Source organism: Moschus berezovskii, chromosome 5 (genome assembly GCF_049115385.1).
Source record: "Moschus berezovskii isolate FMDL1 chromosome 5, NW_MosBer_1.0, whole genome shotgun sequence".
Taxonomy (NCBI): domain Eukaryota; kingdom Metazoa; phylum Chordata; class Mammalia; order Artiodactyla; family Moschidae; genus Moschus; species Moschus berezovskii.
Genome location: NC_142464.1, coordinates 10,641,838 through 10,667,998, shown reverse-complemented (window position 1 = coordinate 10,667,998; position 26,161 = coordinate 10,641,838). Strand labels below are relative to the sequence as shown.

Sequence of the window (26,161 nt, the reverse complement as noted above, 5' to 3'; positions counted from 1 at the left end):
TTATGATTAGCTGACACTTAGTGATCAGTTCAACAAGTATCTAATGAGTTCCTACTATTTCGAAAGTTTCCCTTCTTATGAAAACAGGTTAAAAGATATATAAACATCAATAAGGCTGAGTAGAAAATTAAAAGACAGCTACATTGATGTATGACTGAATGAATAAATGAATGGCGTGCTGAGGAAAAAAAGAGAAACTATGTCACAAAAGTGAAAAAAACTGAGCTAATACAGTACGATTGATGTATGAGTAAGACATGTCCATGGCAGGGAAGGCTGCGGGAAACCTGACACCTGACCAGAAGTTTTAAGGAAGAGCTAAGAGGTGGAACTAGTGGTAAAGAATCCCCCTGCGAATGCAGGAGACCAAAGAGATGAGGGTTCGATCCCTGGGCTGGGAAGATCACCTGGAGGAGGGCAAGGCAACCCACTCCAGTATTCTTGTCTGGAGAATGGGATGGACAGAGGAGCCTGGTGAGCTGCAGCCCACAGGGTCACAAAGAGTCAGACGCAACTGAAGTGACTTAGCAAGTTAGATCTCCACAGGGAGGAGGAAAAAGTCAGAGAACAAGGATCATTCTATTGGCACCCTCAAGAAATACTGAAGCAGGTGCAGAAAACATGGTGAGCTGCAGAAGAAGGACACACGATCAGTACTGGTCCGAAGTGCAGAGAGTGGCCACTCACTCAGAGAGAGGGGACTGGGCAAGGGGCAGGCAGCACGGCCAGAAGGGTACAGGGCACTCAGGCAATGGGCAGCCATTGTGAGCTTGCTGCCTTTTTTGTTTTCTTTAGGAAGTGAGACTTTGATCAAAGTTGACCTTTGTAACAATTATTGTGGCAGTCAGTTATAGGATGAATCAGACCAAGATTTCTTAAACAGTGTCCATAGAACACAACGTTCAGTGAGATATTCAACACACACACTCACTCACTCAGTCTGACTCTGCTCCAATTATCTTGGGAAATGCTAGGTTAAATGAACAATGCATGAACTATCTTTAATGAATGGGATGTTCCAATCTGTAGTATGCTTACAGGCCATGGAACTCCAGAGGAAGACGGCACACGTGATTCTTCCCTGAAATGCTCGATCTCCTCCTCTCCTGCAGCTCTGCCGTCACCTGTTTTCTGCTGGTTCTCTTCCAGCCTCTTTGGCTGCTCCTTCTTGGTTTCCTCACAGGGAATCTCCTATGGCTCTGCCTTTTTTTTTCTTTCTTCATTCCATGGAAATCTCATGAATGAGCTTTCTCATCGGTGTTTCTCCTGACACCTTTTCTTGCCTGTACCCTTCTCCCATGCATGGTAAAGTAGGTACTCCTCGTCTGTGGGCTTATTAACATCCTTGGAATATTTTTCTCACAGGCCTTGTTATCTGTGATCATCTATCTGCTCATCTCCTCCCCAGGATACTTAAAGGCCCCCTTTTCTTCACTCTTCCTTGAATACACAGCATCTAACATAGACGTCGACTCAAAATGTACTTGGGCAACTGAGACTAAATGTATGCTCTCCAAAATCTTAAGGGGTACAGTTAGAAATCTACTACATCTGTCAAACTTCTTCTTTAATCAGGAGTTCTCTGTGCAACAACTGAAGTCACCGTTAAGAACACACAGAAACTGTCACAGAGTTCCCTAAGATAAATCTTTTGTTTTCAATTTTTAAGACATTATGTGAGCTAATCAAGAAGGGCCATATGTCGTAAGTATTTGCAACTTACAACCCAGGGATCCGATTTTATTCCTATTATTCAGGATAGCAGCAATACACATCAGTTAACCAAATAATCCATAAATGATCCCTTCAAATGAAATTCTGCCTGAGTTTTATGTTACTCATAAGCTCAAATGACAATGAACTCAAAGCTCCAGCAGGATGTCAGTTAAAACATCATGTTGGTCCCAGCTGTGCTAACAGTCCCTCAGGGTTATGTGACGGATGGGAAAAAGGCATTTGTATGATATACACATTTGTGTTACCTTACCCTGCTGGAGCAGAAAAGAGTACATCACTTAAAATGCTGAGAAGAGCGCTCCTGTCAGGCTTGGAAGGTGGACGAGTGGTCCAGCCACTTGATTCTAGGCAGATGTTTTACCCCTTGCTCTAAAGCAGTGGGAGAAAAGGAAGAGCAATCACAGACCAGGAAAAGGCAACTGGAAAGACTTTTATTGTTCCTCCGGGGACAGTCTGTTCGGACATTTTCCCGATGCACTCCCCTGTCCCTGCCCAGCACTACCTGGGCAAAACAGACAAAAGTTACCAGCAGGCTGAGCAGAGTCACAGGGATCACTGCATGCTGAGGGTTATCGCAGACCCAAGAACAAGCTTACTTAAAGAGCAGGGCTGGTATTGGCCAGCAAAGAGTTAGAAACAAAGCACTCAATAGAACCTGAAAGAGCACAGCTCTGAGGCCACTAAGCTTCCAGGGCTTCTCAGCAGACCCAAGGGTACAGGCTGAGCACTTCCATCCAGCGTCCAGAGAGCCCATGCTGTCCTCTACGCACGTTGGAGGCCTCCCTGTTTATCAGACCCTTTCTATACCACCACATCACATGGAAGGATCTGCAACTCCCAGACACCTTCTTCTCTGTTTCTGTTTAGTAGCTAAGTCGTGTCCAGCTCTTTTGTGACCCCATGGACTGTAGCCCGCCATGCTCTCCTGTCCATGGGATTTCCCAGGCAAGAACACTGGAGTGGGGTGCCATTTCTTCCTTCAGGAGTGCTTCCCAACCCAGGGATCAAATCTGCATCTCCTGCGCTGGCAGGTGGACTCTTTACCACTGAGCCACCAGGGAAGCCTACCTTGTACTACATAGTCAACTGTATAACCCTGGGATCTGTGTAGTCCTGGCATACAGTAGGGTTAATATTGTCTTACAGAATAAATTAATTATCCTTTATCCTGTGATCTAAGAGGGACAATCAACTGGCACAACATCAAAGCCTAGGCACAGTGATATCTTATAAATAGTGGTAAAGTGAATAGTTAGGTAGTATCATAGCAGTTTGCAAAAGATCTACCTCCTTTTCTACCAATGAGATGAGTTTTAACATTATCCCCTAATAGTGTGATCACTCAGGTCCATCTCAGATGCCATCTTCAGCGAGCAAACAAGCAGAAGGGGTCAGGCTGGAGCCTGAAGCACTGTCCACCGACTACACTGTGCTGGAGGTAGACAGTCCACCTGGGCTTCCTCTGCCAGGCGTGTCAGAGCAGACAAGAAGGGTGTGAGTGGCTCCACCATAGGACCACAGACCTCCAGCTTCCCTCCGTGGTGAACAGATCTCTCAGAACAATGTCTTTAAAGCAAGATGACAAGAACAGTCCAAGAACACAGGTGTGGAAAGGTGGGCCCAGTGTACACTAACGTGGTCCATCACGCACAGAGCAGGAGGAGGACAGGGGCCCGCTCCTGCCTAGGCAGGGAGACCTGGCTCTCACTCACTGTAACATGAGCATTCAGAGATGCACACGTAACCAAAGACCACCAACATAGCGGGAGGGCCACCTTGAGACATGGCAGTGCCACAATGAGTACGCCAGGACCTCAGGACCAGGTGGAGCACCTGCTTACACGCTGGATCCAGTATTTTACTGCTTTATCTCTTTGTGTACTTTATTTATCACTTAAAATGACGCTTTTAGTGTTCACCTGTCCTGCTGGACACAGAGCCTGTGACACAGCAATTTCTGGCACATGGTAGACACACAGCAAATACCTGACAAAGGGACCCACTCCTGTCTTTTCAGGCCTGATGAGTGTGAGAAGGCAGTGCGGATTAAGAGAATTATACTTATTACAGTAAACATACTCCAAGTTCCTCTGAGGATAGGGACAATGTCTAACTTGCTAATTGCTACATTCTCAATCATTTAATAATTGTTGAATAAATGAAAGAAGGAAGTCACATATACTATTTACTGATATATTTGCTGAGTTAATTTGATAAATTTAATACAGCTTACTATTGATATAATTTAACTTCATTCGTTCAAAAAATTCAATAACCCACCAAGTTCTGGGTACACACAGATGCTGAAGAAAAGAGGTGAAAATTCCTATCTACAGAAAAGTGAAGGTCTAGAAAAGAGAAACATAAAAATAAATCCTAACAGTAAGTTCATTAAATGCAAAAATAGAGGTCTGTGTATTTTAAGCAGCTGCAATAAGAAAGGGTTCAAATCAGACAGAAAGTCTTAAATAGGGACAGACCCAACTGTCTACTCACATTCATTATCTTTGAGCAGAGACCACCCCTAAACAAGTTTGCCAGATCACCAGCTCCAAAGGCAAGAAGTACACACCAAAGGCCCCCAAACAGGGATGATTCCTGATTGTAATACTGATTAAGTAGCCCAGTTTTAGACTCTTTCTTTGGTTATCATTCATCCTCCTAAAAAGTATAGAAGGGAAAATGTTAGGATGGTTATGAATCTAGTCTCTTTAGCCAGCTCACAGCCACACCAATTATAAGGCCAATTATTTAAATGAAAGCTCTTAATTGCAGAGCTACATAAGCAAATCTGCCACCAGACTTTCGACCTATGAATTAAATACAATGAAAGTATCATGAGAACTTGACAGGTTTCGAGGTCTCTCAAATTTTTTTTCAGAACAGTGTATGCCTTTCTGAGCAACTGTATGATGTTTTAAACTGAATTTTAAGAATTATATTTTTCCAATTACAAAATATATCTCTCATTGCTAAGCAATGGTATTGTGATTCAACAACTAACCTCTGTAGTGCTCATTTTAACACTTTGTCCAGAAGTGTCCAGGACTAGCATACAGAAACATATTTCACAATTAAAATTGTACATATTCATCATTATGTGATACGTAGCCTGGGTTGCCATTATGAGGTAGCTGCATAATAAGCAACCTCAAAACTTAAGTGACCTAAAGGAAGTTATTTCTCATGGTTCTATGGACTGACTGGGAGGTTATTTTCTGTGTGGGGGGACTGACTGGGTTTGTGGATTGGCTGCTACAGAGACAAGGAGAGACGAAGATTTCTGCGTCTCTCTTGCAGCTGTGGTCAGCGGCTGCAGCGGAAGTCACCAGGCATCCCCCACGCGGCCGGCAGTCCCTGCGGGCTGCTGCATGGTACCCTCTGTGCCCTCTCTGAATGACCGCAGGGTCTCTCAGTGGGGGGTGGTTCCAAGGGAGGCAGGCCCAAACTGCAAGGTCTCTTACTACCTGGTCTTACAGGAGTCAGAGGATCACCTCTGATGCATTTCATTGGTCAAGCTAGTCACTGTGGCCAGCTCAGATGCACAGAGAGGGAAGTGAAGCTCTGCTGTGGATGTCAAGAGCAGCACGCGCACACAGGGAGGGAAAAGACCAGGGCACCTGCAGACCACCTCATCAACACCAGCATTTTCAACTAGTGAATGCCATGTTTCAGATGCACAGCACTGGCTTTTCTTTCCTCCTGAAAATCAAGTTCGGTACAACAATACTCAATTAAAATGTTAGTGCTAGTAAAGGAAAAAAAAAAAAGCAAAGCACTGCAGAAAAATCACACATGATGCCAGGTCAGTTCGCTCCCTTACACTGAAGGAACCCTACCCTTATAACCCTAAATACGGTGAAACAGAATTTCACTTCATAAAAAAGGCTTTTGCCTTTTTTTCTATTAGAATAATTTATCTATCCAATAAGTTTGTCAAGAGTATGAAACCCAATTTAGGATTTTTACATCTTGCTCTCAAAGCCTAGGGAAATGCAGAGAATGCCTGGACCAAAGGCCTAACTTTAGGACCATCATTTGGTGTGCCAAAAATGTATTCCTAACCAAGAAACTAAAAACTTTCTTTGCTGGTGATTTTAAGAGAGCTGCCTAGCTCAAAAGCAGAGAATAAGAAGGGAGGGGCACTCTGCCGAGTAGGCGGATGACCATCAGAAAGAATTATCACAAAAAGAAACGGAAAAAGGGAGCAAATGATGCTGTCAGCCCCTGAAAAGGAAGTTATTTTTTACATGGTCTGATTTTCCCTTTTACAGAGAAAAGAGAGGTTACTATGATAGAATAAGAATGTTCAATTTCATGTAGGTGTGTTTTCTGAGCCAAATAAAATACAATGGAATCTTAAAGCCATTTATCTTAAACAATTCATGTGCAAGCCATATAAAATCCCCCAAGAAATATGTGGGTTCTAGAAACAAAAGATTTATTAATTCCAAAACCAAATTAAAGATGTTTCCAAATGATTGAACTGAGCCATATCCTCTCGCCCCTACAACACAATGTTTCAGTTCAGTTCAGTTCAGTTCAGTCACTCAGTCGTGTCCGACTCTCCGCGACCCCATGAATCACAGCATGCCAGGCCTCCCTGTCCATCACCAACTCCCGGAGTTCACTCAAACTCATGTCCACAGAGTGGGTGATACCATCCAGCCATCTCATTCTTGGTCGTCCCCTTCTCCTCCCGCCCCCAACCTTTCCCAGCTTAGAAAAACAAAAATCAAAAAATTCAAAGTTTTTTCTAAAATCATAATCAACTTAAGTATTATTAAGTTAAACAAAACATCTCTTCCTCTCGTCTAATACAAGAACAGAAACACTGGGCATGCTCCTCACATCCTAGCCTATGCCAGTATGAACCGAGAACCGCCTCCTTCCCCTCCCCACCCTGTCTCTCAGCGGACTGCAGTCCTCCTGCCCCTTCGGGGCCTCCCACCCCCCAAACAACCCCGTCCAGGCACTGCAGGTTCAGCCTCCTCCCCACTCCTCACCACCTACACCACCTGCTCAAAGCCGGTGAGGACTGTTTCAAAGGTGTCTCTTGTTCATGTTTCCTACTTTCGAACCCCACGGCCGCCTGGTGTGGGTGCTCTGTCTCGCTCAGCTGCGTCCAGCATGCCTGCCTCGGGACCTCCCTGCCTCCGGTCCTGCCTCCTTCAATCCACCTTTGAGGATGACTTAGAGCAACCTTTCCAAAGAAAGCTGATTATGTCATACCCCCTACTCAACATAAACTCAGCACACAAAAGAAAACATGTTTCTAAGACTCAGGCCAACTCCTCGGGTCTGGCCTGTCTCAACTGCAGTCAGACTCAAGACGCATCCGTGGACCCAGCTCCAGGGACAGGACATCGTCCCTGGACCTGCAAGGACCACGCTCACTGCCCCAGGGCTTATATCTGCAGCACACCCCCTCCACAGGCCTCAGAGCTCCGCTTAAACGCCCGTCCCCACCCCAGCATTTCTGGAATCAACTTGCCCACCCCTACCTGATTCAACAGACCTGCTTCTGCACCTAGGTTTTGGAGGCCTGCTTCCTAATGTGTTCATGAGGATTCCAAGCTGACTCTCATCCTTAGAAGACCTCTTTCGGTTCTTAATCAAGGCTGCAGAAATCCTATTCCATGCTCTGTAGCTAGGGAACTTCTTCATGCCTCTTCCTCCCCTTGACAACTACTCCTCTTCTTCCAGCAACTTCACCCATAATAACTCTTTTCTTTTTCCTTCGATAACAAACTTACAGAGCTCCCACATGACTGCGGGATGCTCTCGGCAAGATTCATCTGCACATTCTTCCAGTTGCTACACTGCTATACCACCACGGAGCCCCCAGCTAAACCCAGCAGTGCCTGACGCCAAGGAACTTTGAGTCACTGATTCCAGTCTTGAGCTTGGAGGCCCAGGGTCTCAGGCATGGTGTCTGAACAAAGTGCAGCATGCATACATTCAAGAACCCACCAGAAACCTGAACTGCCCAAGGATCAGGTGTAGGAAGTTACATAGAAGAAAATTAACAAAATACAAAATGATATAAAAGGCTAGTCATTATCTTTAACCATGGGAAATAAATTCCATTTTAAATATTTTTAAAAGCTAATCTGACTGTTCCTACAAACAAGGCTGGAGACACAGATGAGACCTTAGAACCCTGAAACCTGTGTGAGCTAATCGGGTGTTCTAACTGGTGTTCAAAAGACAGGGAATCTGGGGGAAGGAACAAGATGGCGGAGGAATAGGATGGCGAGACCACTCTCTCCCCCACAAATTCATAAAAAGAACATTTGAACGCGGAGTAAAGTCCACAAAACAACTTTTGAATGCTGGCAGAGGACATCAGGCACCCAGAAAAGCAGCCCATTGTCTTCGAAATTGCACTCCTGGGCATACACACTGAGGAAACCAGAATTGAAAGAGACACATGTACTCCAATGTTCATTGCAGCACTGTTTATAATAGCTAGGACATGGAAGCAACCTAGATGTCCATCTTCAGACAAATGGATAAGAAAGCTTTGGTACATATACACAATGGAGTATTACTCAGCCATTAAAAAGAATGCATTTGAACCAGTTCTAATGAGGTGGATGAAACTAGAGCCTATTATACAGAGTGAAGTAAGCCAGAAAGAAAAACACCAATACAATATCAGTTCAGTTCAGTCGCTCAGTCGTGTCCAACTCTCCGCGACCCCATGAATCATAGCACGCCAGGCCTCCCTGTCCATCACCAACTCCTGGAGTACACTCAAACTCATGTCCACAGAGTCGGTGATGCCATCCAGCCATCTCATTCTCCGTCGTCCCCTTCTCCTCCCGCCCCCAACCTTTCCCAGCATCAGAGTCTTTTCCAGTGAGTCAACTCGTCGCATGAGGTGGCCAAAGTATTGCAGTTTCAGCTTTAGCATCAGTCAACGCATATATATGGAATTTAGAAAGATGCAAATGATAACCCTGTATACGAGACAACAAAAGAGACACAGATGTATAGAACAGTCTTTGGGACTCTGTGGGAGAGGGTGAGGGTCGGATAGTTTGGGAGAATGGCATTGAAACATGTATATTATCATATGTGAAACAAATCACCAGTTCAGGGTCGATGCATGTTACAGGATGCTCGGGGCTGATATGCGGGGATGACCCAGAGGGAGGATAAGGAGAGGAGGGAGGTGGGAGGGGGGTTCGGGAGGTGGAACTCATGTACACCCAGGGCGGATTCATGTCAATGTATGGCAAAACCAACCAATATAATATTGTAAAATAATTAGCCTCCAATAAAAAATAAATAAATAAATAAAAGAATTAGAAGCAAAAAAAAAAAAAAATGACATGGTAAAACTCAAACTCAAAAAAAAAAAAATAAAGACAGAGAATCTGAACTAACTTTCTAATTGGTCCAGGTGTTTTCCACACTAACAATCAAAAGTGATTAAACAAGACATGAAGTTTCTGTGGTAAACGGTTACCAAAAAAAATCCTTTTGAACTTAAAGTTTACAAAATGGATATTTATGAACATGTATGCTAACTCACTGATGGTATTTTACTTCAATGTGTTTTATTTTATTTTTTTCACTTTTGCTTCTTTTATTTTTTAATTGGAGGCAAATTACCTTACATTAATATATTGGTTGGTTTTGCCATACACTGACACGAATCTGCCCTGGGTGTACATGTATTCCCTTTCTTGAAACCCCCTCCCACCTACCTCTTCCCCATATCCTCCCTCTAGGTCATCCCCGTGCACCAGCCACAAGCATCCTGTATCATGCATCGAGCCTGGACTGTGTTTTAAACAATATAAACCAAAGGTCCATAATTTTCAGATGATCTTTACCTAAGTATCATGTACTGAAATGGACTTGAGACATTACCCATAAAGAGTTAAGAAATGACATTTATACCTCAGACACAGTCTAGGGTGGTCAAGTAGACCTTTTAGACAAACGACAACAAGATGGGTGGAAGGGTACTGGCACGATGCCCGGCGCATCACCAGGCCTAAGAGGCCTGCAAAAACTGGTGCTATCACCGAGGCTGTGTTTTAAGTCTCGGTTGAAGCCACACTGTCCAGACTAAGACCCGCTGCCCACTCCCACCCAAGAGACCCTACTCCTTCCCAGAAGCGTCTCCCCCATCACCCGCACGAAGAAAGAAGCCAGCAGGGGAGAGAAACCGGGCGAGGAGCAGAGAGGAAGAAGCGCTCACCAGGCCAGGCCCTCACGGAGGATCCCAGAGGCCGCCTGCGCCCCAGGCTGACTGCTCCCTCGGCACCTAGCACACAGGAGCCTCCCTCAGAAACCCAGCTCTGCAGCCAGAGCACACAGGGCCTGCACGCAGTGGTGCTTCCAAGACTGAGTGAAGGTGCTCGGCACGCAGGGCAAGAATTCCTGCTTTCATCAGACCCCAGGCAGAGAATTAATCTAGAGCCATGGAGGGGAAGAAGCCATCACAACAAACCTAGACAACTGAAAACAAACTCCTGCTCTCAGGATGTGGGAAGTCACGAGGCATCTCACCCATGGCCGAGAGTGACAGAAAAACCTGGGCCATCGGCATCACTATTTAAACCTCAGGCCATGAGACACCTTGGTGAGCTGAGGTTGGCACACAAGCAGGGGACGTGACCATCACAGAGGAGATAAAATCTGTTGCACCTTTGTGAAAGCAGAGAGGGGAGCAGCTGCTGTAAAAGTGGGCAGGTGAAACAAGAGAAATTTTAACTAAATTTCAAAGGTCCATGGTGGGCCACAGAGACACTGCAGGTTCCTGGGGACCCAGATACCCTGCAAGTCCAAACCATTCACGACCTCTTCCCCATGGGCTCCACCAGTGCTCCTGAGAGTGATGAGAGGGAGGTCTGGAGAGGCCCCTCAGTGACCCAAGTGTGCCAGGTCTGAAAGGGTTGGAAGGTGAAGCAGGGAACCCATCTGCGTGCTGGCTCCCACATGGGTACAAGGTGCTCATCAGCCACTCCTGGGGAATAAGCACAAACCACAAGGCCACAGAACCTTCTCACGTGGGAAACAAATGCCTTCTGCCTCTGAGTGAGGAGCAAGGCACTTGCTAAGCCCTACTTCTCACCTCCTTTCAGGAGACAAGTCACCTGCTGCTATGGGTGAGATAGGAAACCCTCGAGTCTAGGCAAAAGCCTCTGCCCTTGGGGAGGGACAGAACCTGGCCCACCGCGCACACCCAGTGCTGGCACAAAGAGTAGAGTCCTGGCACTGATCCACAGCGCTGCTAGAACAGGAGCAGGGGCCCTCCACTGAGACAAGGCCGAGTTCAGCCACCTGGTTCCAGACCTGGGCTGCAGAACAGACCTTTCTGTGACAACAGGATCGTCCTTTATCTACGCTGCCCGCAGAGCAGCCACAGGCCACGTGTTCCTCTAAGGACCAGTAAAGTGGCTACTGTGAATGGAAAAGTGAATCTTACATTTTATTTCATTTCAATTAGTTACAGTTAAATTTTAAAGAGCCATATGTGGCCAGTGGCTGGAACACTGCAGCTATAGAAGATGTCCACCATGGAGAGGAAGGAAAGCTGAGTGCCCCAACCAGAAGCTCTGGTGCACTGGGTCTTCCCCACACGAATGCTGGAGCCGGAAAACCAGAAGCCCACCACCACCTCAGGTCTTGAGCTGAGGAACTTTCCAGCTGCTGCCTGCTGGAAGGGGCAAAGGCAGAGAGACGGTTTCTGTGGCAGAGACAATGCAGGGACTGCTGAAACCTCATGATTGATGACAAAGAGGGATCAGCACTACTGTGGTATCCCCTGGCCATCCAGACCTCCCACGAAGACCAAAGAAACAGCAGACCACCCAGGAGGAGATGGAAGCCTATGGCATCTACAGCAACAACACAACCCACAGATTGCTTAACTACTGACTGGATTAGCCCAACCTCGCATATCAGCAGTCTGGCAGAAGAGGTGTACCTACAGCCAGGCAGAAATTACAGATACCAAGGGGACATTTCATGCAAAGAGGGGCACAATGAAGGACAGAAATGGCAAGGACCTAACAGAAGCCGAAGAGATTAAGAGGTGGCAAGAAGGATATAAAATTAAAACACAGAAATCTCTTGCATTTCTATACACCAACAATGAGAAAACAGAAAGAGAAATTAAGGAAACAATTCCATTCACTACTGCAATGAAAAGAATAAAATATTTAGGAATAAATCTACCTAAAGAAACAAAGACTCTGATGCTGGGAAAGGTTGGGGGCGGGAGGAGAAGGGGACGACGGAGAATGAGATGGCTGGATGGCATCACCGACTCTGTGGACATGAGTTTGAGTGTACTCCGGGAGTTGGTGATGGACAGGGAGGCCTGGCGTGCTATGATACATGGGGTCGCGGAGAGTCGGACACGACTGAGCGACTGAACTGAACTGAAAGAAACAAAAGACCTATATACAGAAAACTATAAAACACTGATGAAAGAAATCAATGATGACACAAATAGATGGAGAAATATATTATGTTCATGAATCAGACGAATCAATATAGTGAAAATGAGTATACTACCCAAAGCAATCTACAGATTTAATGCAATCCCTACCAAGCTACCAATGGCATTTTTCACAGAGCAAGAACAAATAATTTCACAATTTGTATGAAAATACAAAAAAACCATACAAAAATTTTTGTATGGAAATACAAAAAATAGCTAAAGCAAACATGAGAAAGAAGAATGGAACTGGAAGAATCAACATGCTGGACTTCAGGCTCTACTATAAAGCCACAGTCATCAAGATAGTATGGTACTGGCACAAAGACAGAAATATAGATCAATGGAACAAATTAGAAAGCCCAGAGATAAATCCACACACCTATGGACACCTTATCTTTGACAAAGGAGGCAAGAATATTCAATGGAGAAAAGACGATCTCTTTAACAAGTGGTGCTGTGAAAACTGGTCAACTACCCATAAAAGAATGAAACTAGAACACTTTTTAACACCACAAACAAAAATAAACTCAAAATGGATTAAAGATCTAAATGGAAGATCAGAAACTATAAAACTCCTAGAGGAAAACATAGGCAAAACACTCTCTGACATAAATCACAGCAGAATCCTCTATGACCCACCTCCCAGAGTAATGGAAATAAAAGCAAAAACAAATAAATGGGACATAATTAAACTTAAAAGCTTTTGCACAACGAAGGAAAACTATAAGCAAGGTGAAAAGACAGCTTTCAGAATGGGAGAAAATAATTGCAAACGAAGCAACAGAGAATTAATCTCAAAAATATACAAGCAACTCCTGCAGCTCAATTCCAGAAAAATGAATAATCTAATTAAAAAATGGGCCCAAGAAATAAACCGACATTTCTCCAAAGAAGACATACAGATGGCTAACAAACACATGAAAAGATGCTCAACATCACTGATAATCAGAGAAATGCAAAGCAAAGCCACAATGAGGTATCATTTCACACCAGTCAGAATGGCTGCTATCCAAAAGTCTACAAGCAATAAATGTTGGAGAGGGTGTGGAGAAAAGGGAACCCTCTCACACTGGTGGTGGGAATACAAACTAGTACAGCCACTATGGAGAACAGTGTGCAGATCCCTTAAAAAACTGGAAATAAAACTGCCATATGACCCAGCAATCCCACTTCTGGGCATACACACCAAGGAAACTAGAATTGAAAGAGACATGTGTATCCCAATGTTCATCGCAGTACTGTTTACAATAGCCAGGACTTGGAAGCAACCCAGATGTCCATCAGCAGACGAATGGATGAGAAAGCTGTGGTACATATACACAATGGAGTATTACTCAGCCATTAAAAGGAATACATATGAACCAGTTCTAATAAGGTGGATGAAAACGGAGCCTATTATACACAGTGAAGTAAGTCAGAAAGAAAAACACCAATCAGTATATTAATGCATATATATGGAATTTAGAAAGATGGTAACAATAACCCTCTATGCGAGACAGCAAAAGAGACACAGAGGTAAAGAACAGACTTTTGGACTCTGTGGGAGGAGAGGGTGGGATGATTTGAGAGAATAGCATTGAAACATGTATATCACCATATGTGAAATTGATGACCAGTCCAAGTTTGATGCATGAAACAGGGTGCTCAAGGCTGGTGCACTGGGAAGACCCTGAGGGATGGGATGGGGAGGGAGGTGAGAGTGGGGGTTCAGGATGAGGAACACATGTACACCCATGGCTGATTCACGTCAATGTACAGCAAAAACCACTACAATATTGTAAAGTAATTAGCCTCCAATTAAAATAAATTAATTAATTTAAAAAAATATAAAAAAAAAGGTGGCAAGCATACAAAAAAAGAACTGTACAAAAAACTCTTAATGACCCATATAACCACAATGGTGTGGTCACTCACCTAGAGCCTGACATCCTGGAATGTGAAGTCAAGTGGGCCTTAGGAAGCATCACAATGAACAAAAATAGTGGAGGTGATGGAATTCCAGCTGAGCTATTTCTAATCCAAAAAAAATTATGCTGTTAAGGTGTTGCACTCAATATGCCAGCAAATTTGGAAAACTCAGCTGTGGCCATAGGACTGGAAAACATCAGTTGTCACTCCAATCCCAAATAAACGCAATGCCAAAGAATGCTCAAACTATTACACAACTGTGCTCATTTCACATGTTAGCAAGGTAATGCTCAAAAACCTTCAAGCTAGGCTTCAAAGGTACGTGAACCAAGAACTTCCACATGTACAAACCGGATTTAGAAAAGGAAGAGGAACCAGAGATCAAATTGCCAACATTCACTAGATCACAGAAAAAGCAGAAAAAGCAAAAGAATCCAGAAAAACATCTACTTCTGCTTCACTGACTACACTAAAGCCTCTGACTGTGTGGATCACAACAAACTGTGGAAAATTCTTAAAGAGATGGGAATACCAGACCACTTGACCTGCCTCCTAAGAAACCTGTATGCAGGTCAAGAAGCAACAGTAAAAACTGGTCATGGAACAATGGACTGGTTCAATATTGGGAAAGGAGACTATCAAGGCTGTATATTGTCACCCTGCTTATTTAACTCATATGCAGAGTACATCATGAGAAATGCAGGGCTGGATGAAGCACAAGTTGGATTCAAAATTGCCAGCAGAAATATCAATAATCTCAGATATGCAGATGACACCACCCTTATGGCAGAAAGTGAAGAAGTGAAGAGCCTCTTGATGAAGCTTGAAAGAGGAGAGTGAAAAAGGTGTTTTAAAACTCCACATTCAAAAACTAAGATCATGGCATCTGGTCCCATCACTTCATGGCAAATAGACGGGTAAAAACTGGCAACAGTGACAGTTTTTATATTCTTGATCTGCAAAATCACTATGGATGGTGACTGCAGTCATGAAATTAAAAGACACTTGCTCCTTGGAAGAAAAGCTATGACCAGCCTAGACAGCCTATCTAGCAGAGATATCACTTTGCGGACAAGGGTCCAAATAGTCAAAGCTATGGTTTTCCATTATGATACAGGGATGTGAGAGTTGAACCATGGAGAAGGTTGAGTGCCGAAGAACTGATGCTTTGGAACTGCCATGTTCCAAAAGTCTCTGGGGAGTCCCTTGGATAGTAAGGAGATCAAACCAGTCAATCTTAAAGGAAATTAGTTCTGAATATTCACTGGAAGGACTGATGCTGAAGTTGAAGAATATTTGCCACCTGATAAGAAGAGCTGACTCACTGAAAAGACCCTGATGCTGGGAAAGATTCAGAGCAAGAGAAGGGGATGACAGAGGATGAGATGGTTTGGTGGCATCACCGACTCAATGGACATGAGTTTGAGCAAACTCTGGGAGTTGGTGATGGACAGAGAAGCCTGTCATGCTACAGTTCATGGGGTCACAAAGCGTTGTGCGTGATGTAGTGACTGAACAACAACAACTCTATTACAAAGTAAACATACCTGAAACAGTACCTTCTATGTTTCAAAAAAATGAAAAGTAATATCATAACCTAACAAGAAGAGTTAACCAAATGTAAGGTGAATACAAGATTGAACTGAAAGTATTAACAGTCCAAACATAATGGTACTTATTGAATTGAGTCTTACAAACCTATATAATTTTGGAAAAATATGAGCTTGCAGAAACTGTTCCTCTACAACATTTTTGTTAAATTTTTTTTTATCTTGATATTAATTTGATTGCATTAGATAATAATCCTAACTAGTTTCCCGTAAGTTACACTGATTTGCAAAAATATCTGTATCTATCCAATGCTCAGGAAACAGGATTTCAAAATGAAGCCATGTACGATAAAATATAAACAGTGAATGAAAAATTAAAGAACAGTTTGAAGCAAAACCCAAAGGCCTCTTTGCACCTCTTTACGCTCTTCCTTTGCTGGTATACTCTACTAAGTATATGAGTATACTCTCTACTGAGTATAAGTCTAAAATCCAGTCGAGGCCCTGTCTGGTGTTTCCTCAGTCAAAGGCTAGGATTTGTTTGCTCTCTGTGCAGTCAGTGCCCAAGAGATGCTGAAAAGGCACCACCAGTACACGGAAACCCTGAGGCACTCCAGAATCCTTGTCTCATGACCGAACTATTCAAATGAACATGAGCCTTTTAATATAAATTTTAAATGAACGTTTGGGGTCATTACTGGAGCTTGTTCATTTTGAAAATACACAGGAAAGTATATCAGAGTCAGTGGAATGAGAAAATTTTTAATTGAATAAGAGGCATGTAATGTGTGCATCTAGCGGAGAAGGCAATGGTAACCCACTCCAGTACTCTTGCCTGGAGAATCCCATGGACAGAGGAGCCTGGTGGGCTGCAGTCCATGGGGTCGCTAAGAGTTGGACACGACTGGGCAACTTCACTTTCACTTTTCACTTTCACGCATCGGAGAAGGAAATGGCAACCTACTCCAGTATTCTTGCCTGGAGAATCCCAGGGACAGAGGAGACTGTTGGGCTGCGGTCTATGGGGTCGCACAGAGTCGGACACGACTGACGCAACTTAGCAGCAGCAGCAGGTGAATAGGTGGTCTCTGAAGCCAGTCTACCTGGGCTCTAATCTTGATTCTGTTACTCACTTGCTGTGCCTCAGTGTCTCATTTTTAAAGAACAGATCATAAGGGGGGAGGATCCAAGATAGCAGAGGAGTAGATGGACGTGGAATATTTCTCTCTCCACGGACACATCAGGAATAGACCTCCAGACACAGAAGATCTTGTGGAACACCAGCTAAGAGCAGGCAGGAGTACCTGACCAGCAGAGAAGAATATACATGGAACCACACAAAACTTAGTAGGAAGGAGGGGAAAAAAAGAGGAGACTGAGTAGGACTGGATCTGCCCCTGGGGGGGTGGGGGAACAGAAGCAGGGGTCACACCCCCACAATGGGACACCTGTTTGGGACAGAGGAGAAGCATCTGAGGCTTTGCAGAGTGAACCAGCTGATCTATGACAGTCTGAATTGAATGAGAATCACTCAGAAAATCCTTGCTGCAGCTGTAAGTACCCTGGACAGGGTCATGGGTCCTCTGGAAGGCAGAGAGGTTGGGAGCTGGAACACAGTGATGGTGGAGCAATCCCAGGGCAAGGTCTGCTGTTGACTGAGGACAGATGGCCCAAGGGGACCTGAGGGAGAAGATCGCAGTGGGAAATGCTTCTGAAAGAAAGACAGGCAAACAAGGAGGCAGGGCAATGCTACTGAGTCACATACAGTGGGTGGAGACATCTCTATAGCCTCCCCCCGCACCGCGCCCCACCCCCCCAGCCAAACACACGCATCAGCGCTAGACAGCTGAAAAGACCCCAGAGAAAGGGGCTCTTTAAGCCCCTGACACGCCCAGCAACAGAGAAGGACCCCAGGTGGCCCTTTAAGGGCTTGGTGTGCTGAGAAACAGAGAAGGACACCAGGCGGGGTGGCCTTTTAAGGGCCTGGTGCGCCGAGAAATAGAGAAGGACCCCAGGCAGGGTGGCCCCTTAAGGGCCTGGTGCGCTGAGAAACAGAGAAGGACCCCAAGTTGGGTCCTTTCAGTGCCTGAAATGGACCAAGTAACAGAGAAAGACCAGCCAAAGAGGCCCTCTGACTGCCAGCTGCCAGAGGCTAGGAATAGACTCCAGTAGGACCACAGCTCTGCGGCTAAGGCTACACACTTGGCGCTGTCAGAGTTCCCAGGATCCAAGAACCTGTGACACCTCCGTGAACAATCCTCATTGGGGCAGAGCTGCCAGAAGCTAGGGAAAACCTGAACAGGGCCTTACCTCCTGTGACAACTGCTGCCAGCACCCCTGTGTATCTGGCGTTGCCAGGGTCCCGGTGACCCAAGATCACATGCCACCCCCTCAAGGAGTCCCCACTGGGACAGAGCAGTCAGGGGCTAGAAAAGACCCTAAGAGCACCCTATTCTCCAACGTCCTAGCCGCTGGCTCCCCTGGGTAGTGGATACTGCCAGGGCCCCTGGGACCCAAGCTGTAACACCTCCACACCAGAACTTCCTGGGGGCAGACCCAAGTTCTCCAGGGCAGCCTCGGAGCAAACCCTGGTAGACGACTCACATGCAGAGGTGGAGGTAAAACCACAAGTGAAACCAGGGGCAGGGTGGCTAAGGAAGAGAACACACAATCTTCCCAGCAGTGGTAAAAGCTGCGGATTAAATCCACACAATCAATTTGGCAGACTTTGTATCTACAGAATATATAAAAGGACAATGAGAGGTCCTGCAAAAGAAACGCACCAGCATGGGCAGATTCAGACATGAGAGGCCAGAACAGGCAAGAGTAGGACCAGATTAGAGTCTGAGCCGCCCCCACAACAGGTCTAGAGACCAGACCAGCTCAGTAGTGGAGGGCATCCTAGGGAGACAGTGTGACTGTGACTCACAACAAGGGAAAGATGGTGACAGCTGAGATCCGAGAAAAACATTTATTATTCTCATATTTTAAAGTGTTCTGCACTTCCTTGTACATTTTCTTCTTTTTCCCTTTTTGTCCCCTCTGTTGCTATAGTTGTTGATTTTATTAGCACTGTTAAATCTCTTTACACTTTTGAGAATTTTTTTTGTCAATCACACTCTTTATTTCCTTTAAATATGTCTGCCTCTACATTGGCCTTTTGCAGTTTAGAGGGTTTTTACCCATTTTTCTTTTTTTAATTTTTAAAATTTTTTAAAAATTTATTTTTCTTTTGTACATATATTCTTTTGTTTTCTTATTCTTTCCCTGTTGTAGTTATTCTTTAATATATGTGACTCTCATTTATTTATCCCTATTTAACTTTGCTTTTCTATACTATCTTTTCTTTTCTCTCTTTTTCTCTCCATCTTTATTAGTCTGTTTTGCTTTTGTTTCTTTATTCCCCAGTTGGCATACAACTTTGGTTTTGTTTTCAGTTTATGCTTTAGTTAGTTTTGTTTTGAACTGGTTGGTATCATTTTTGCCTTCCTTTGCTTCCTTGGTCAATCTCTTCTACTTTCTTTTTTTGGGGGACTGTTTTTGTTTTGTGTATATATATATTCCATTATTTTTGTTAGCATTTGCCTGAGTTTGTTGTTGCCACTTGTCTGGGGTTTGCATTTTGTTTCCTGTTTTAGTGTGTTTGCTTTAATCCCCTTTTATGCTGTAACAACGGAGAAGGCAATGGCAAGCCACTCCAGTACTATTGCCTAGAAAATCCCATGGATGGAGGAGCCTGGTAGGCTGCAGTCCGTGGGGTCGCTAAGGGTCGGACACGACTGAGCGACTTCACTTTCACTTTTCACTTTCACACATTGGAGAAGGAAATAGCAACCCACTCCAGTGTTCTTGCCTGGAGAATCCCAGGGTCGGGGGAGCCTGGTGGGCTTCCGTCTATGGGGTCACACAGAGTCGGACACGACTGAAGTGACTCAGCAGCAGCAGCAGCATGCTGTAACAAACCACCTGTGGAATCTCAGTTCCCTAGCGAGAGACTGGGTCCTGAGCCCTTGAGTGGGAGCACTGACAACAAGACTCTAGACTACCAGAAAACTCATAACCCCAGACAGTGTTAATTAGTGAGAACTCCCACAGGCTTCCACCTGTATACAAGACATGGAATCACCCAATTGCTGGCAGCACCCAGCGCAGGACGCCTCACCCAAACAACAAGACAAAAACACAAACCCCTAACCTCAGCACACGGGATTATCACCTCATATCTCTGCCCACTGGGTTGGGGTCGCGGGGAAGTTTACCTCCTCCCAACAGAGCACAAGTCACAACCAACAAAAGCCTACACAAACCACTAGACCAACCCTACCCACCAAGAGCAGAAACCAAAAGGAAGAAAGAATCCAACTTCAAAGCCTGAGAAAAGATCTTAGACATACTATATTTTTTTAGAAAATGAAAAGGCAGAGAAGTATTGTGCAAATGACGGAACAAACTCGAAACACACAAGAGCAACTAAATGAAGAGGAAATAGGCAAACTATCTGAGAAAGAATTCAGAATAATGATAGTAAAGATGTTTAAAAACAGAACGGAGAAAATGCAAGAAGCAATCAACACAATTAACACAGTTACCAAGGACATGGGGGAAATAAAGAATAAACAAACAGATGAATAACTCAATTACTGAAATTAAAAATACTCTGGAAGGAATCAATAGTAGATTAACGGAAGCAGAAGAACAGATATAAGTGAGCTGGAAGATAGGATGGTGGAAATAACCCCTGAAGAGCAGAATAGAAGGAGAAGAATGAAAAGAATCAATGACAGCCTCAGAGATCTCTGGGACAACATTAACCACGCCAGCATCCAAGTTATAGGGGTCCCAGAGGAAGAAGAGAAAAAGAAGGGCACTGAGAAAATTTTTGGAAATTATAGTTGAAAACCTCCCCAGCATGCGAAAGGAAATAGTCAATCAAGTCCAAGAAGTGCAGAGCGTCCCATACAGGATAAACTCAAGGAGAAACATGTCAAAACACATACTCATCAACATAACAGAGATTAAACACAAAAAAAGAATATTAAAAACAGCAAGGGAAAAGCAACAAGTAACATACAAGGGAAAACCCATACGATTAACAGTTGATCTTTCAGCAGAAACTCTGCAGGCCAGAAGGGAATGTCAGGATATATTTAAAGTACAGAAAGGGAAAAATCTACAACCAAGATTACTCTACTCGGCAAGGATCTCATTCAAAATTGATGGAGAAATTACCAGCTTTACAGACCAGCAAAAATTAAGAGAATTTAGGACCACCAAACCAGCTTTACTACAAATATTAAAGGGACGTATATAGGCAATAAACATAAGAGAAAGGAAAGACCCTCAAAGAAATCCAAAACAATTAAGAAAATGCCAACAGGAACATATATATCAATAATTACTTTAAATGTAAATGGATTAAACACTCCAAAGACACATATTGGATGAATGAATACAAAAACAAGATCCATACATATGCTGTCTACAAGAGATCCACTTCAGACCTAGAGACACATATAGACTGAAAGCAAAAGGATGGCAAAAGGATATTCTATGCAAATGGAAATCAAAAGAAAGCTGGAGTGGCAATTCTCATTTTACACAATATAGACCTTAAAATAAAGAATATTATAAGAAATAAAGAAGGGCACTATGTAATGATCAAGGGGTTGATTCAAGAAGAGATAACAATTGTAAATATCTATGCACCCAACACAGAAGCTCTTCAATACATAAGGCAAACACTAACAGACATAAAGGGGGAAATTGACAGCAAGAAAATAATAGCAGGGGACTTTAACACCCCACTCACACCAATGGACAGATCGTCAAAATAGAAAATTAATAAGGAAACACAAACCTGAAATGAAACACTAGACCAAATGGACCTAATTGATGTCTTATGGACTTTCCAGCCAAATGCAGAACACACACACTTTCTTCTCAAGTGTACATGGAACGCTCTCCAGGACAGACCATATCTTGTGTCACAAATAAACCTCAGTAAATTAAAAAAAAAAAGTGAAATCATATGAATCAACTTTTCTGACCACAACACTATGAGACTAGATATCAATCACAGGGGAAAAAACTACAAAAACACAAACACATGGAGATTAAACAGTATGTTTTTAAATAATGAACAGTTACTGAATAAATCAAAAGGGAAATCAACAAATTCCTAGAAACAAATGACAATGAAAACACAACAACTCAAAACCTACTGGATGCAGCAAAAGCAGTTCTAAGAGGGAAGTTTATAGCAATACAATCCTACCTCAAGAAACAAAAAAAACATCTAACAGACAACCTAACTTTACATCTAAAACAACTGGAAAAAGAACAACAAAAACAACAAAAATCCAGTTAGTAGAAGGAAAGAAATCATAAAGATCAGAGAAGAAATAAAGGAAGGAAACACAGTAAAGATTAAGAAAACAAACAGCTGGTTCTTTGAGAAGATTAAAAAAAAAAAAAAAGACAAATCATTAGCCAGAGTCATCAGGAAAAAAAAGGAGAAGAATGAAATCAACAAAGCTAGAAATGAAAAAGGAGAGGTTACAACAGACAACACAGAAATACCAAGGATCATAAGAGACTATTACAAATAACTATATGCCAATAAAATGTACAACGTAGAAAAAAAATGGACAGATTCTTAGCAAAGTTCTATGTTCCCAGACTGAACCATGAAAAAATAGAAATTATTAACAATCCAGTAACAAGCACAGGAATTGAAATGTGATAAAAAAATTTCCCCCAAAAGAGCAGCCCAGGGTCAGATGGCTTCACAGGTGAATTCTATCACACATTTAGAGAAGAACTAATCCCTATCCTTCTAAAGCTCTTCCAAAATTGCAGAGGAAGGAGCACTTCCAAACTCATTCTATGAGGCCACCATCACCCTGATAGCAAACCAGACAAAGACAAGACAAACAAAGAAACTACAGGCCAACATCACTGATGTACATATAGGCAAAAATTCTCAACACAATTCTAGCAAACAGGATTCAACAACACATTAAAAGATCACACACCATGATTAAGTTGCATTTATCCCAGTGATGCAAGGATTCTTCAATATATGCAAATCAACCAATGTGATACACCATATTAACAAACTGAAAGATAAAAACCATATGATAATCTCAACAGATGCAGAAAAGGTTTTGACAAAATTCAATACTCATATATGATAAAAATAACTGTTCAAAAATGGGTATAGAAGGAACCTAGCTCAATATAATAAAGGCCATATATGATAACCCCACAGCAAACATCATTCTCAATGGTGAAAAACTGAAAGCATTCCCCCTAAGATCAAGACAAGGGCGCCAACTCTCACCACTATTACTTGTCATAGTTTTGGAAGTCCTAGCTATGGCAATTAGAGAAAGAAAACAAACAAAAGGAATCCAGATTAGAAAAGAAGTAGTAAAGCTCTTACGTTTGTGGCTGATATGATAGTATATACACAAAACCCTAAAGATACTATCAGAAAATTACTAGAGCTAATCAGCGAATTTAGCAAAGTGTCAGGATACAAAACCAATACACAGAAATCACTTGCATTCCTATAGACTAACAATGAAATATGAGAAAGAGAAATTAAGGAATCAATACCATTTGTCATTGCAACAAAAAGAACAAAATACCTAGGAATAAACCTCCCTAGGGAGACAAAAGTGCTGTATTCAGAAAACTATAAGACACTGATGAAAGAAATTAAAGACAACATAAATAGATGGAGAGAGATTCCAGGTTCCTGGGTTGAAGAATTAATACTGTGAAAATAACTAGACTGCCAAATGTAATCTACAGGTTCAATGCAATCCCTATTAAATTACCAATGATATTTTTCACTGAACTAGAACAATAAATTTGACAATTCATATGGAAACACAAAAGATCCCAGAGAGCCAAAGCTATTTTGAGAAAGAATGAAGCTGGATGAATCAACCTTCCTGTCTTTACACTATATTACAAAGCTGTAATCATCAAGACAGTATGGTACTGGCACAAAAACAGAAACCAATGGAACAAGATTGAAAGCCCAGAAATAAACCCATGCACCTATGGGTACCTTATTTTTTACAAAGGAGACAAGTATATACACTGGGGCAAAGATAGTCTCTTTTATAAGTGGTGCTGGGAAAACTGGAGAGCTACATGTAAAACAATGAAATTAGAACACTTCCTAATGCTACACTCAAACTGAAAACGCATTAAAGACCTAAATGTAAGGCCATAAACTATAAAACTCCTAGAGGAAAACATAGGTAGAACACTCGATGATATGAATCACAGCAAGATCCTCTATGACCCACCTCCTAGAGTAATGGAAATAAACATAAAAGTAAACAAGTGGGACCTGATTAAACTTAAAAGTTTTTGCACAGCAAAGCAAACTATAAACAAGGAGAAAACACAACCCTCAGAATAGGAAAAAATAATAGCACATAAAACAACTGACAAAGGATTAATTTCCAAAATATACAATCAGCTCATGCAACTCAGTACCAGAAAAACAAACAACCAATCAAAAAATGGGCAAAAGACCTAAACAGACATTTCTCCAAAGACATACAGATGGCTAACAAACACACAAAAAGATGCTCAACATCGATAATTATTAAGAGAAATACCAAATTTACAATGAGATATCCCCTCACAATAATCAGAATGGCTATCATCATAAAGTCTACAAACAATAAATGCTGGAGATGGTATAGAGCAAAGGGAACCCTCCTGCACTGTTGGTAGGAATGTAAATTGATATAGCCACTACAGAGAACAGTATGGCAATTCCTTAAAAAATTAGGAATAAAACCACCATATGACCCAGGTAGGCACATACTACTAGGCATCCCACTACTAGGCATATACCCTGAGGAAAGCAAAATTGAAAAAGACACATGTAACCCAATGTTCACTGCAACTCTATTTACAATAGCTAGGACATGGAACGGAGAAGGCAATGGCAAGCCACTCCAGTACTCTTGCCTAGAAAAATCCCATGGACGGAGGAGCCTAGTAGGCTGCAGTCCACGGGGTCGCTACAAGTCAGACATGACTGAGCGACTTCACTTTCACTTTTCACTTTCACACATTGGAGAAGGAAATGGCAACCCACTCCAGTGTTCTTGCCTGGAGAATCCCAGGGACGGGGCGCCTGGTAGGCTGCCGTCTATGGAGTCGCACAGAGTCGGACACGACTGAAGTGACTTAGCAGCGGCAGCAGCAGCAGGACATGGAAGCAACCTAGATGTCCACTGACAGATAAATAGATAAGAAGCTGTGGTACCTATATACAATGGAATATCACCCTGCCATAAAAAGGAAGGCATTTGTGTCAGTCCGAATGAGGTGGATGAACCTAGAGCCTCTTATACAGAGAGAAGTAAGTCAGAAAGAGAAAAACAATTATCGTATACTAATGCATATATATGGGATCCCAAAAGATGGCACTGATGAACAGATTTGCAGAGCAGCAATGGAGACACAGACGTTGAGAACAGACCCGTGGACACAGGCGGGCAGGGAAGAAGCAGAGGGTGGGAGGTACAGAGAGTAACAGGGAAACATACTTTACCACATGATAAGCAGAGAGACACACAAGAATTTGTTGTATGCCTCAGGAACTCAAGCCGGGCTCAGTAACAACCTACAGGGTTAGGGTGGCTAGGCAGGTAAAGAGGAGGTTAAGTGAGAGAGGACATGGGTAAACCTATGGCTGATTCATGTTTGGTAGAAACCAATGCAACACTGTAATGCAATTATCATTCAATTAAAACTAAATATATTAAAAAAAGAACAGATCATAAGAATAACTACCTCATTGAGGTTGAATGCATTAACGAACTGTTGTGAGGCTTACATGAATCAATAAACATGAACGTCTAGAATATAGTATCTGACAAGTGATTACTGGCCTTTGTATTTAACTATTAGCATTATTCTCATGAATAAACATAGTAAAAACCATATTATTTAAATTGGGAATTTTGCCCATTCTTGAGAACACCCAAAAGATTTTTTCCCTGAATTCAAACGTCCTTTTTTGAGGTATAACTTTGAGAAACAGTTTAACATGCACTCATGAGGCCCAGATTTTGGTTAACATCATGAGTTTTAATAAAAGGAATTAGCACTCCTTTGCTCTGGTCTAAAACACATTATTGGCACTATTGAACAACTGCACACACATAAAATAAGCTCCTAAAAACACTAAACTTCTTTAATAGTGCTCATTGTGCAATAAATACTTGAATATGTACATAAGGCATATTAAGAGGAGTAATATTTATCTAACCCTTCACTGTCTATGAAGTACTTAGCAGTTACTCCAGTTCCAAATATCCATATGAGTACTGTATTTTAAATCAGAATGAGAAACCCAATGTGGATTTGCTTTAGTGAGCACAAAAGCTGCCTCCCTTCTCCACCACAAACACAAGAGGAGTATTTTCTTAACAGGACCTCAGAGGTTGTCTTTTATAGC

The 26,161-nt window shown here is 42.8% G+C and overlaps 1 protein-coding gene across 3 annotated transcripts in view; it reads right to left on the bottom strand.

Annotated features, from left to right (window-relative positions):
• PRDM5 (PR/SET domain 5) overlaps positions 1-26,161 on the bottom strand; it is a 278,236-nt gene that overhangs the window by 50,135 nt on the left and 201,940 nt on the right. The window lies entirely within an intron of this gene.